The sequence below is a fragment of the Ambystoma mexicanum genome, chromosome 2p, assembly GCF_040938575.1.
Source record: "Ambystoma mexicanum isolate Mex_15411 chromosome 2p, UKY_AmexF1_1, whole genome shotgun sequence".
Taxonomy (NCBI): domain Eukaryota; kingdom Metazoa; phylum Chordata; class Amphibia; order Caudata; family Ambystomatidae; genus Ambystoma; species Ambystoma mexicanum.
The window spans coordinates 372,188,270-372,203,453 of NC_090923.1; the positions used below are offsets into that span (position 1 = coordinate 372,188,270).

At 44.8% G+C, this 15,184-nt stretch overlaps 1 protein-coding gene across 2 annotated transcripts in view; it reads right to left on the reverse strand.

Annotated features, from left to right (window-relative positions):
- SYNPR (synaptoporin) overlaps positions 1-15,184 on the reverse strand; it is a 1,048,813-nt gene that overhangs the window by 402,839 nt on the left and 630,790 nt on the right. The gene's annotated exons all lie outside the window — the stretch shown is intronic.

Here is a 15,184-nt window from a genome sequence, read left to right on the forward strand (position 1 = left end):
CTTCCTTTTGTTCACCAGTCAATGCAACAAAACGCGAATGAGTGGGCTTCTGTGGGTACCTCATTTGTAAGTCATACATATGTTACACTAATACCCCATCCACATAGACCATTGCCACTGACATGTATTTACTGGGTCCACTCAGCACCATCTCTTTGACTAGGTCAAATATAGCTGAACATAATCTAGACCTGGACAGAGAAAATTGTCGATGCACAATCTCTACATAATGTTCTTACTTTTTCTGCCACTAAGTATTTTCTTGTTGATTCCTATCAACTTCACTATTGCTATGCTTTTCTATTGGGTCTCCCTGCTTATGCTCTTGCTCCCTTGAACTCGATTTTCATCTCTACTATTAGTTTGCTTTTTAAACCTCCACCCCATTCATCAATTTATTCATTTCTAGTCTCTCTGAGATGACTCTCGGTGAACTCGAGAACAACCAGGGAAGCTCTGCACATAAAGAGGACTCTCTAACTGATTCCACTATAACCTCCTCACTACACATCGCGAACACCTATTGGGACAAAACCACTCACCATGGCCCTGGAGAAGGAGCGATAGATTGATGGATGAGCAGAGACACTGGGGACGCTCTCCCTCCATGGGAACAATGGCATGGTGAAAGGCAGCAGGATGCTGGGGACGCTCATCATCCATAAGCCACCAGGGATGCCCGTCATCCGTAAGCAGCCGGGAGAAGAGGTGACTTCTGAGGGCGAACTCCAGGGGAAACCTCCGAACCCGGGTTGCAGGAAAAAGTGGTTATGGACACTGTGTGGACCCGGTAGAATAACAGCAGCAATGGGAAGGAAAAGATGGTGGCCATGATAGGAAGGAGGGGATGGAGCTTGGAAATGTAAAGGGACACAGGAATACCCATACAACAAGGAACAGGATTGGATGAAGGGGGTGACGACTATAAAAGGACACGGAAGGGAAGTAATGGTATTCATTAATTTCTGTCATTATAGGAAGCGGAGAGCGAAAGAGAAGAAGTAGGCCAGTGGTGGGCCTAATAGAAGAACCGAGAAAGGGGAAGAAGATCTCCCTTATCTAAGAAGGTGCACAAGAGTGCAGGCTATAAAGAAGCTCAGAGGGTGAAGTAACCAAAATAGTGAATAGCCTGGCATTGACTACCTGTCAATAAATAATTAATCAACGCTACCGAGTCTGTGCTTCTGTCAATCTAACACTCTCTTTTTCTGCTCATCTTGACTGTTAATTCCTTTGTACTGTGTTCATGTTTCGTCATGGTCTTGGGCCTTCTCGCTTCTGTATATAATTCTTCAATTTGTTTAGTAACTGTCCTCCTTCTGCCAGGTCCTAGTTCCATTTGTTCATTCTACTTGTGCCTACACTTTAGAGTGGTATGCCCATGATAGTGTTGTTCTGTTCATTTTTATCTCTCCATATTTGATCTTATTGTTTGAACAGTGATGTAATTCTTTGAACAGTGATGTTGGTTGCTTGTTGTTTTACTCATTTATTTCTGAATATCTGTGGGCCTTTTGAGGTGGGCGCAAAGTGATACCGGGCACCGGTAATGACACATGTGCCGGTAATCCCTTTGTGGCCTATTCCGAGGTCCCTTAGTGGGTGCCTCCCATAACGCCTGCCTTTACCAAGGGATACTGGGGTCAATAACGGTACCGTTATTGACGCCTTCCACCTTCCCATTGAGCCCTTTGGGGGCTCAAATGGGAATGGGGAATGGCTTTTACAATGGGGACTTACCGGTCCCGCCAAGGTTGCACTGGACCGGTAAATCCCCTATGAACGAGGGCGGACACAGTCCCGTTATTGGTGCTAGTCATGGCGCTAAAAGCGCCATGACTAGCACCAACCTCGTAATGAGGAGCTGTATCACATATTTTTGGAAACAGCTGCCTCTTGTACTCACTGTTCCATTTGTCCTGTTCTTCCCTCCCTAGGCCACCCTTCCTGGTAAGGTGAGGCTTTTGCAACATGTTGCAACTTACAAATGCCCAAAACAAAGAAAACATACAGTAGGATATGATTGAAGACCATGGGCCTCATTACACGGATGGCGGTGGACCAAGGTGCTATTAGCTATTAGCACCTTGGTCCATGCCGGTAAAATACTGGCACCGCCTTGGTGGAAAGGGAAATTACCGCCCTATTCCAAGGTTGGTGGGGCAGTAATTCCCCCTTTGCCCTTCCCCATTCCCATTTTTGCCCCATAGGGCATAATGGGAATGGGGAAGGTGCTAATTACGGCACCGCAAATTGCGGTACCGTAATTAGCTTCCTGGTCCCTTTGCGGGTTGGTTTTTAACGCCTGCAAAGAGACCTCGTAGTAAGGCGGTAAGGGTTTACCGGTACCGATAAAATACCGGTACCAGTAAACCCTTACCGCCTACCGTGTAATGATGTACTTAGTCCTGTGGATTTACCACTGGATTAGAAGGGATGTTAAGGTGGTATTAATATCCACTGTTGGAAGTCTGTAGGACTCCTTTGGGATTTTAATATATTTACTGAGAGTCATAATTTTGATGTGATAAATCCAATCATTTCTGGATGTAAGTTGAAGGCTTGACCTCCAGGTGCGTCCTGGAGGTCAATCCGCCACTTCAGTATCAGAATGTGCAGTGTGGGAAAGCGGCAGCGTTCAGCATGAGGCAGCAGAGAGTCATTCAGTGAGAAATTACTGTGAGACAGTTCATAATACATTTTGAGATGGCTAGGGTGAAGAAGAGAAAGGAGAACAACAGCAGCAAAGAGTTAATGGCAAAAGCCAAACAATCAAATATGTCTTTCTAGGACAGAGGTAAAAAGGGTGAAGAGCAGAGGGTCAAGGACTGGTCCGTGGGACACAACACGTGAAGGATGAGGGCCAGAGGTCTGCGTGTTCCAAGACATTTTAAAAGATAGATCTTCCAGGAAGCAGGCGATCCAGGCAAGAGAACAGATATGCAAAACCAAAAGTACTGGTGAGTGTGGAAGAGAGAGGAGTGGTTGACAGTGTTTCAACGTGTTAGAAATATCCAAAAGATGAGTATAGAAGAGAGTTTGGAATGGTAAGTATTAGAGATGAATTTAGAACCATGCATGAGTACAGTCTAATATGCATACGCCACTGTTAAACTAAAAGAGATCTGCTGTCCTCCTTATTGCAATCTGGACTCCAGTCAATGTCATTGAGGTAGCTTTCGCATTGTCTTTTGAATTCCCACAAGGCATAGTTTGTACCCTCTCTCATGGCTTCACCTAAGATGGTTAATAGTGGAGATCCAGGGGACGTTCCCAGTTTAACACAGAGTGGGACTTCTTTAGATATTTCTATCACCTCCAATGAAGTAAGGGCAAGTTCTATTGCGGAAGCCAATCCCAACACCCTTCTCCAGATTTGCCCCAGTAATATTTTCACTTAGGAATTGTTTTGTTGTAAACTACCTTCGAATCCATAAACTATCATGGGACTACACGTTGCTTATATGCCAGGTGCAGGCCTTTAAGGCAATTTCCCGCTCAGTGTGTTACACATTTATATTAGTACCTCCATTATAGAGAATGCCTTTAACCTTTTACTAGTTTTACTTCTTTACAATCTCCCTTTTCTGTCTCATAACCATAATAGATATATATTGGAACTTTCATTACTCTTCCTATAGGAGAGTTAATACATGAAGGTTTACTATTGTTTCTGCCAAAAGCCATACGTTTTGTCTTGCCCATATTTATTATGAAATTGAAAAAGAGTGTGGGAACCCCTCTGCTGAGGACGAACATGGCTCAAATACCCTGTTCTATGGATTTTCTTGCACTCAGGAGGGTCTACAACCACGTTTTATCTCACTGCACCCTTCACAGAGGAGAAAATACATTTGCATATCAGTCTTTGTCTCATCCACAAGCGCAGTCCAGCACCGAAATGCTAGGCAAATCTCCTCTGAACAAGAGTACATCAGCAACCCCAGACACGTGTTTTGGCCTAGTCGGGCCTCATCAGTGAGGTGAACCTGTGACTCTCTAAGCACGGTGAGTAAGGGGTACACGTCTGGATTACCCTGGGTAACCTAGGGTGAAACCCAAAGTTCCTAAAAATGCACAAAAAGGTCTGGGAGCCCCTATATGGAGAACAAATACGGCCAAATAACCAGTTATATGGGAAGGTGCCCACTAAGAGTGTCCAACCACATTTTATCTCACTGTACCTTTCACAGAAGAGAAATAACCATTTGCACATCAGTCTTTGTTCCACCCACAAGGGCAGTCCAGCACCGAAATGCTAGGCAATTCTCCTCTGAACACGAGTACCTAGATGCAAGCTGCAGCCTTGTTGGTCCTCCTCAGCGAGGTGGAGCTGAGCCTCTCTAAGGCACAGGGAGCAAGGGGCCCGCGTCTGAATTACCCTTGATTACTTAGGGTGAAACTCAAGTTTTACAAAATTGAAAAGGAGCCTTGCAGCCCCTCTACTGAGGACGAAGAGGGGTCATATATCCTATTCTATGGAATTTCTTTTACTCAGGTGGGTCTACAACCATGTTTTAGATCACTGCACACTACACAGGGGAGAAATATCCATTTGCATGTCATGAATTTGTTATCTTTAGCATACTCACAGAGCTGGGCGAGGCTGCGCATGGCATTTACATACATGTGCTCCAAAATTAACAGAATGTCGGCATAAACTATCCCGGATATATGAGTTTTTCCTATCTTTAGGGGTAGTTCTTAATCATCTTAAGTGCTTCAGTAAGATCAGATAAAGACTAAAAAGCATAGGTGCCATGACACATACCGGTTTCACTCCACTAAATGGTTGGCCTTTAACATTAGCTGAATTAGAAATCCAAGTATGTCTGGGATACCCTTCTTGCATAATTTAGTCCACAACAAAAATAACATACAGTGGGGGCTTATCATTCTGCGGGGCATCTGATTTTAGAGCTGATGTCCAAAAGTTCCAGGAGCCTATAATTTCCCAGCTCCCCCAGTCTTCCTTTTTAAAGATGGGTATTTTACAGGAGTCAGGGATCCTGCCCCCGGAGACAACCACCTTAAATCTATCTATATATATATATTAAATGGAAAATCTGTTAGTTTATTTTTTGTTCCTTATACAATTCCACACTGTTGCACCAATCTGCACCAAATGTTGCATAGTTACCTGTTAGGACCCTCCGGATGTCACTGGCTACATTAAATGTGGACTCCACACCACGTTCCCCAGATTCCAGTCCCTGCACACATGAGATGGTTGACTAGAAGTGGTAAAACATCACGGTGGGCATCGTTTTAAATGTTTTGATGCTAGGAACAAAACTTGAGGTCCCTGTGGCACCTCAATAACCATGTTTCAAGACCCTAGAATTCACAGTTTCAGATATTTGCACCGCAACACAAAAAAGTTGGTGAAACATGTGTGTGGTCGTTTAAGGACCGAACAAAGCTCATTTTAATCATATCAATGACATATGGGTCCTCTAAACCACGTTTTAATGCCCTAGGGTGCACGGTTTCTGAGATATTTGTACTGCACCGCATTGCAACATGCCAGGTTGAGCCGACAGGAGGGGAGAGCACAAAGAAGGTCCAAGAATGCTTCAACACGCCAACTCTCACCTCCCCTCCACATCTGCTCCAGGCGAGGTCAGCCAGCCACATGTGCCTATTCTCAGTGCAGTTTACTTCAGAGTGCAGAGCAACTCTGAAAAGGGACCTAAAGGATCATTCATTTTCAACAATTTACGCGAGTGTTATGATGTCTGTCTACAGAACCCATGCAGAGTCTGGGTACTTTGGATAGTAACTTATTTAGTTGAGTGGCTCAATATTCCGGATTCTTTTTATGACTGCATTTGCTAATCTGCCGGGTCCGTGAGTCTGTGATGATTTTACTTAGTCATACTTGTTAAAACATTATTGTGTGTGATATATAGATTGGCCACTTGGTATACATTATATCCCAATTTTTCAATTTCACTAAGCAAATTTCCCACCTCCAAAAACAATTCCCATTCATCCTCATCAATTGGATTTACTGATTTAGCATCCCTACCGGTATATCATTGAACACTTTCCAGAATATTTTTGTATTCAAACCTTTAAAGACTGGAGGGGGGGTCTGTACTTCTGCTCTCTATATGGTAGAGGAGAGGCACAGAGGACCCCTGCCCAGATTCTCTTTTATTGGTAAACGTGGTCGAGCAATCAAGGCCTAGTTTCTCAGGAGGTGATGCAGGCTGATTCTTAAGTACAGTGTAGTCCCCAAGCCCCCACAAAGAATTTCCACACACTGTATTACTGAAAACACAGTCTTTATATAATTAATATTCAAGGTTATGTACACTACCATAATAACTCACTTTGTGCTCAGAAAATCTACAATGGCAAATATATACAGTTCTAAAGTGGTACCACAATTATTATCAGATCTCATAAAAGTGCATCAACTACACTCTGGTTAAAATGTCACACAAATCAATTAATAAAGGTAACCAACAATAGACATAGGAGGAAAGCAGTTGGTTAGAACAATTGGCAGAATACTGGCCCCGTTACCTAGACACAGTTCTGTGTGGAGATCCCCCCACCTGGGCAACCTGCGAAATAAAAAGATATAACAAGCCAAGTCCATATATTGTTCTATAAGTCTTATTTCCTTCTATAATGTTTCTACCCCCCCCCCCAATGTACCTGGTGGATCAGAGTTCTTCGAAGAGGCATCGAAGGATCCTTCTTGAGTGACTACCGTTAAAGCAGGAGCCACGGATCGTCTCCGGTCGGCAGCCTTTCGAGGGTCTGACTTCCAGGGAGCTTCGGCGAAGGTTAGCGGTGCTTGATGGTCCCTCAGAGCATGGGTAGAGGGCGCCCAGCCAGGTCCTCTCTCGGATCAGTCCCCGACGAACTCGGCAGCTTTCGGATCGGGTCGAAGCAAATGCAGCAGCAATTCTTCATCCAGCTGGGCGTCGAGGATCAGCAGTTCCAGTTACTCTTCAAGTATAGACACAGCTTCTGAACAATTTCCAGTGGTGAGAGGTCCCGAGATATACTATTCTGTCTCTCATCCACACTGCTGGGTCGCACTCAGCAGCCAGTCATACAGAAGGGCATTCATGCAGTCAGTCAGCCAATCAGACATACAGTGCATTCAGGCCATACTCCTCCTTCTCAGACACTCACAGCATGGAATGTGTATTGGTGTACCCAGCCATTCAACATTACACACTGCATTCATACCAGTTTCGGGCAGGGCTGTCTCAGTCTTTGTCTCTCATACCAGAAACCCGACAGTCACACCAAGAAGTGCATAATGGTCACACACTCCATTCACCCAGGTCCCACCCACAGGGTCACTGGGAAGGCTCCAGCCAGTCTGGCCTGGAATTCACAACAACACCATATATGGAACTTCCACCCAACAGCCAGTCAGGTGGAAGGGACAGAGTCAGGGCTTCCCAGGATTTTGGGAAAACAAGGTAACAGGCAATTGAAAACAAGAGGACACAGGGGCCATCTTGTTTCCTAACAGGAATCGACTGATTCCAATGGCAGGGCCTGGGTATCCCAAAATGGAGGATACTCAGAGCCCATGTCAAATTCAGCATGGAGCTGCCACCAGCCCATACCCTGCTCTGTGGGCCACACACAGGTGCCCAAAACATACACTAGGGGCACAGGGTTGCACCCCCACCCATGGGTGCCATAGGTGTATCCCAGGGGTCTGTACACCAAACCAAAAACAGGAAGAGCTGCACTGCCAGGAGTCCCACATGGACTCCTGGGCAGAAAACAATACAGAACACAAATGAAAAAGGACTACAGGACAAGGACAGGGAGGCCCTGTCCGTCCAATGCATTTTCAGCATCACAAAACCACACAGGATCGATACCATTGTCTGTCAAGCTGCATTTGTAAATGAGAATCTGTGATATTTGGCCCAATTAGTATGCTGGTTCTTTAATTTTCTAATCACTGTTGCCGCAACCGCATGGACTTCTTGTATCTTTTGGATTAGTCTACATTGTGCCGTCAACGTCTTTTTGTTCCCTACTTATAACCACATCAAAAGGCACAGCGTGCCTTTTAGAATGTATCAATAGGCTCTCTCAGACCGGGACAAATCTGGAGGTAACCTTCATTATTTGTTCAAAGATCAAATTAGGATCATCGGACCTTACACACTCCACTCAGTCCAAAGCCTAGAGTTGTATCAACACAAATGTATCCATCAACCTCAAATTCCTGTGCATCAACTTATAGTGTAACCATTCTTCTCTACCGACAATCCACTCACTTCATGTATCTTACTACCCACAGTCTGCGCAGTGACTGTCAGTTTCATTATAGCGTGGCCACTGAAATAAGTGAATCTACTCTCCAGCCTGTATATCCGGGATAACAACTCTGGATTAACAAAACAATAATCAATTGTGGATCTCAACGCACCCTTTTTCTAAGTATAACTACCAGGATGGTCTCCTGAATTACTGCCATTTAGCATCACAAGTTCCCAGTTAACCATCTCTTGTCTTGACTACTTGGGTTTTTCTGACTCATTATTCTGAGCGATTAAACATTCTCACATGCCCCACAAGCCGCATCATCCGTACAATGAGCATTTATCTCGCCCCCCAGAATAATCAAATATTTCTTGTTCTCGTACATGACCTTATTCATTATCTTGTGTATGTTGAGCATTAATGTTTCTGCCCCCGCCCCGAAGTATCATAAATATTACATAACACAATGTGAAGGTCTGCTGGCTCACAAGGAATAGTAATGGATACTGCCCATAAATCGTCACAACCCTGGTTGTCAACAACCTTAGATGCATATTAAGATTTTACACTGTTAGGGAGAATTCTCAGAAATGTGCTAATTCCCTCTACCTTAGAGCCCTCCAGCTCTTTTGCTAAACTTTAGGGCTTTGAACTTTTTTAATTCTGTTTGTTTTCTGTGTTTATTTCTTTTGGTTATGGAATTTTAAGATAAGGCCATAGGCAACTTTTCACGTGTGTTACACAGCACCCTCAGTGCAGTAACACAGGAATGTCTTTTTAGACTTCCACAAGGTTTAAATACCTTATCTGGGATAAACTTACATTCTCGGGTTCCCAGAGAATGTAAGGTTAAATTGACTTTACTAGTCTTTTTAAATTCCTAGACCCAGCACACACTATCTTCCTATAGAGTGCTGCAGGGGTTACCTAGAATCCCCTGTGTCTAGAAACTTATGTAGCAGTCAAATGCTACCCTTTTCTATCGAAATGGCTGGTGGCAGTGGTTTTACAGAGAACTATCATGGTTTTTCCCGACCGCGAACAATGGTAGCTAAAAATCGCAGGAGTCATGTTTTTCAAGATGGGGCCTTAAGCCCCTATGTTTAAAAGGGTCCCGGTCTTCTTTTTACGCCATTTTTTTCGGAAAGGTCCTTCTAGTGTTTGTCTCTGTGCGCCAAACCAGGTTTGGTCCCATTGTTTCCATGCCCTTGGCGGGCTTCAGGACTGAAGACCGCCTCTTGCGTCGGAGTGTCTGGGGTGGGCAGGAAGTGAGGGAGGTGCCCGAAACTCCCTGTGCTTAGTCTCCTAGGAGACCCAAATGCACTCTGGCGTGATTGGCTGGCTGACCATCCGGCAAGGACAGCCACCCTGCTGGGTGTATGGCAGCTAGGCTGGAATGAATGGGAGAAAACTGTATAAAAGGCGAGTCTCTTGGACTGGAAAGCAGAGTCGACCACTGGAACGAAAGAACTGAAGACGAGCTGGAAACGGATGGCTGCTGCAACTCCTGGACCGTTGGTTTGCCCGGTGAAGCCTGCTGCAGGTTCAAATCGCCAAAGCTCCTTTCTACAGAGAAGCCCCTTAAAGGATGACTTCTTCCTTTGAGTTGGTGGGACCAATCAACTCGTAAGCCACCTGGATACCATTCTCGAAGCTAGTTAGGATTAACCAAGAGGAAATACACCAGCTTGTGTGCTTGAAGAACAGCTACTCAAGCTGAAGTGACTCCATTTTGTCAGCGTTTTCAATGATCCTGTGCAGTGCAGGAGTCCCCCAACGTCTTGCCTCTTGTCCCCACGATTGAGGCCCAGGAACAGTGAGATCTGCAGGAAAAGACAGGAACCAACATTGTCGGCTGCATCTTTTGCTTCATTCTAAGGTACTGTGCCAACCCGATTGAGAGAACACTTCTAGTGCGGTGAAAGTTTGTGGAACTTTCCCAACTTACAGGCCTAATCAGCTTGTGACCCAACATATGATTCTTTTTCATACAAACTACTTTTGAGAACTTTAGCAAAGACTTTACCGTTTACTTCAAGAACTGTTCTTTCCTATCCAAGACACTAGTCCATTGACTTTGGCCTAGGTCTATTGAACTGAATCAAGTCCTCCAGTGAACTATAACTATTTGCACTGCCTATGAAAGTATGTGTGATCTATTTTGCTAACTTGTGCCTTTTTGCTCCCATTGAAAGTAACTGAAATGTCATTTTGCTCCTGTTTCAGGGGAGCCTAATTTGTTCAGAAACGTATTGGTTTGCTATTGAAGTGTGTTTGTGTATAATACTAAGTCGCCTCCTTCTAGTGAATGTTTTCTAAATGATTGTGTAATACATTAATAAGTGTTTTACCAAGAAACCTTAAGTATAAGTGTCTACTTGAACCACTGTGATTGTAAGACCTTTGTGCAATCTCTTGTACTGCTCACATTCCCTCTTGAAATAAGCCTGGCTGCTCAACTTGCTACCACAAAACTGTTTAGTACAGACTTATAACAAAGGTTCATTTTTGCTTACACTTGTAGTCCTAATTATATGTGGTGGTCCCAGAGAGTGCTGCATGCAATACTGCCTAACATAAACCAACCATCAGACCTCGCTTAGGGCGACCGAAAGCACCATTAACTGCCTGTTTACAGTATGTCTGAGATCCATCTATGCTCATTCTAGCTTGCAACCAACATTCCTGCATACAAAAGATGTCTGTAACAATCATCAGACCTTGTTCCCTTTCCTGAGCATAAGGTGCTTGTGACCCCATGTGCCCCATGAAGTAATGTTTATATGTCTATTCCGTCTGGTCGAAGTTGAAGGGAGGAATCTAGCAAGCCAGGACCAGACCGTTATGTTGTTATCCCATGGAACAAGTCCTTGTTCCCTCTGAAAGAATTAAAGTCCGCCCCCCATTGGTAGTGATAATCTTAAAGGTTGATCAAGGTTGCAGCTTTTTTTCATTTACCTTGACGTGGAGACAATATCATATCCCCACTGGATAAACTACGGCAGATATGTCAAAATGATGTTTACAATAATTGATAAAACGCATTGGGCCTCATCACGAGTCAGACGGTAACCTTAAATGTGGCGGTAGCGCTATTACCGCCGCATATAAGGGTCCGCCAGATCATGGCCTTGGCGGATTTCCCCCCAGCTCTTCGCTGGTGGGAAATCCCCGGAAAATGTGCTGATTTTCGGCACTATTACCGCCGGCGGGATATCTGCCAGCGGTAATAGCGCAAATTTTCCCATTGGGCCCAATGGGGAATGAGGAATTCCCAAATGGGCCGAATGGGGAAGGGGCACTAACCATTCACCAAACCTGTGATAAGGCGCTAATAGCGCCAGGGGTTTGGCGGTAGGGCTAATAACGCCGGCAGTAATAGAGCCGGCGTTACCGCCCAACGTGTGATGATGCCCATTGTATGTAGGCACAATAAAGCCTATTGTCGACCACAAAATCAACAGATTACGTCTTTTGACCTCCAAACCCATAGGAATGGTATTGAAGCAAATAATCCCAGAATGTGCGAACGATTCAGAGGGTCTGGGGGATTGGTTGGAAATAACTGCGCTTTAATAAAGACTGAATCAGCCGTACCTGTGACTGTGGCCAATACTTTGATCTCACGCCTAAAGCTTATGTCACGCTCCCTCCTCCAATGTACATTCGGCAACAAAACTGATGGTTTGCTAATTACGGCTACTTCAGAGCAGCTATGGGGGAGATCACGCAGGTCAGAAGGCTTTACAATCTCTGTTATCTCCACGTCCTCAAAGCCGGAACTTTCGTCGTGGCCCATCTATGTTCTGTGCTTTGATAACCCAATGTGTTAAGGTGCCTTTTTGCTCAGCCAGCCTCTTCAGATTTCTCTTGGCTTTCTGTTTTACTTTCCTTGTTAATAATCTTTCACTTCCCCATGTTATTTAAGGAATTAATCAGTTCCTCTATACTGGTGGGCAGGTGCCCTATCACGCTTCCACCTTTGCCATTCCTTGAGTTTATTCTGTTCAGCCTGTTAGTACGCCTTCGCTCTCTTCTGGTCAAGTATATTTGTGAGTGAACCACTTCCTCATTCTGCTCAATGGGTGCGTCAAATTTAGTAACTTTCAAGTCATGTACTCTTCCTAGGTGTGAACCCCCCGAGCCCCTTCTCACGCTGGGTGCCACTTATGATAACCGAGGCCCGGTGTTATCACATACCCTTTTCACATCTCCACCAGAGGTAACGGCTTAGGTAGCCTCTGGCATTGCTTTCCTATACTCTTTAGCATTTCTAAGTGTGCTAACACAGTTTCATTTATTTTCCCGCACAGTTTAAGGAGAATTTTTCTCACAAATGATATTGTCTCAAGCTGGACCCCTTCATGGTGTAAGGGCATGAATTGCCCCCTCATATGCCCCTTCGTCACTACATTCCCTCGATAGAGCCAGAGTGGCAGACATGTTTGTGGTTGCTTGATGGATTATGGTTATCTCACTACTGTTCGCATTTGCACCTGCCTCAGTAACTGATGTGTCTGCGGGCTGTGGTACTAACGTGGGGAGATCGCACAACACACTTGCATCTCCGTAGGCGCCCCTTACCCCCACGGCCACTGTCTGGCATTCTGTTGCACCCTTCCTCAGGTTGTAAATTGTTTTCTTTTTCGGAGCGATCAGATTGATCTCTGTCAGGATATCAGTAACACCGAGACTGCCTTCTTTCTAGAGACTAAGGGCCCAATTCACAGAAGCGTTTTATAATAGCAAAACCCCATTGGAAAACGCTGTGTGAATTAGGCCCTTAAACTTAAAAAGGCAGGCTTTAGGTGGCTACACAATGATGAAACCAGGGAAGGGCAATCTCTATGGGCCTCATTACGACCCAGGCGGACTTCGCGGTGCTAAATGCACCGCGAAGCATGGCGGAAAGCCGCCGATAGCGCCATGGGGGTTGGCGGATTTACCGCCCCATTCCGACCTCGGCGGAGCGGTAAATCCCCAATCCCCATTCTGCCCTTCCCCATTCCCATTTTCGCCCCATAGGGTATAATGGGAGTGGGGAAGGAGTTAATTACGCCACCGTAAAATACGGTGGCGTAATTAACAACGAGGTCCCGTAGCGCCATGGTTTTCTCCGGCTGGTAAAACCAGGCGGAGAAAACCTCCATGGCGCTACGGGAACTCGTAGTATGGCGGAGAGGTACGCCATGCACTACGCTGGCGTAATACCCTCTCCGCCAGGGTCCTAATGAGGCCCTATGTCTTCCAAGCTTATTGTACAATGTCTGTCCTCCCCACCGCCGCCAGAGGCTGTCAATTCTCACTCGTGTTGCATCTATCGGAAAGAACTGCTTACAAGAGTTACAGGATAGCAGAGTCGAAAAATAAACTATCTACAATTTATTAGGTATATATATTTATTTCAAGTGGCAAATTAAACATTGCAGGCAGCACACACACAAATTGGGCTGTCACTAATAATAACATGAGGGTGCGGTTCTCATCCGGTAACCGGCTCCGTGATCTTCTTGAGCAGACAGTCTCTGTGGCCCTGCAGCAACTGCGAAAACTGAACTGAAAGACTGCTCCAGACACCACAACGACAACTGCACTCCGCTGTGCACTCCGATCAGCGGATTTTGTCTGCTTCAGGAGAGCTCCGCCTGCTCAATACTACCATGAAAAAAAGACTGCTCCAGTAACGCCACAAAGTCAACTGCACTCTGTAGTGCACTCCGCTGTTCACTATTCAAGATCTGCTGCATAACGTAAAAGGTGGTGGTTTATTGTCAGTCAGCCTTCCTTGAGGCCAAAATTAAGATCTCTGCATGGGCAACCCAGAGTTCTGACATCCTTAAGCTGTATATTCCCTTATTGCGTGTTTTACACATGCCCTATTCTCTTCCCATGCTTTTTCTATTGCAACACCACTGGCATGGAATGCACTGCTTCCCCAAGTTTGTTTACTTCCTTCTCTTCTGGTGTTTTTCAAAAACTCTAAAAATGCAATATTTTTGTTTGGCCTGTCTGTAATAATTTGTTTGATTTTTTATTTGATTTATCTAATCAGAATATAAAATCTCACTGGAGTATTTACTTGTTATTGTCTTTCCAGCTCTTTGTTTCTATGTGGTTGACGATCTTAATCATTTGTATTTGCTATACGTTGTATATTCTGTATGTATTTTGATGGGAACGTATTTCAATACCTTTGGGTTAGATAGCACTATATACGTTCCTTAGATACATTTAAAGGAAAAAAAAAACATATATAAAGAGCATGTTGCCCCCTGTGAATATGAGAATCTTCCACCTGCCCTTTAAGAGGCTTGGGCAGCCTGGGTTGGGATTTGTGAATCCCAGTATAAAACATCCTTGAATCATGAATGCTAAGTTAATTCAAGCAATGTTTGCTCATTGATGATGCTTCAAATACGATCTGCTTCCTTGGGCTGTGTGTCTTGGTGGGAGCCCGTAGATCTGCAGTTTTAAAACATCTGCTAAAATAGGAGTGGTGAAAGTAAGCCATAGCTTCACAATATAAAAAATAATTTGTTAAAAAATAACTCAGTATATTTTACAAAACATAGCTCTTTACATACTGACTGAGAAAAGAAAAGGTAATTGGAGTTTTGATTGAGGTCTGAAAGGGGATCATTGCATAATTCATACTTGCCAACCCTACCGATTTGGGCGGTAGGCTACTGCTTTTTACATAGTCCTACCGCTTACAGATCTGAGTGTGCATTCCTACTGATTTCCAGGCATGCCGACTTCAGACCCAGCCAGCCCAGCGTGAGAAGAGCAGCATCCCCGGCATCCAGAAAGTGGGGGTGTTAAGTAGCCCATTCATTTGATTGATGTATGCCTTACCAAAGATGACAGAAAACAGACACTCTGTCCAGCGCCTGGGCACTGTGGGGTCCAGCCAAGTGTTGTTGCATGG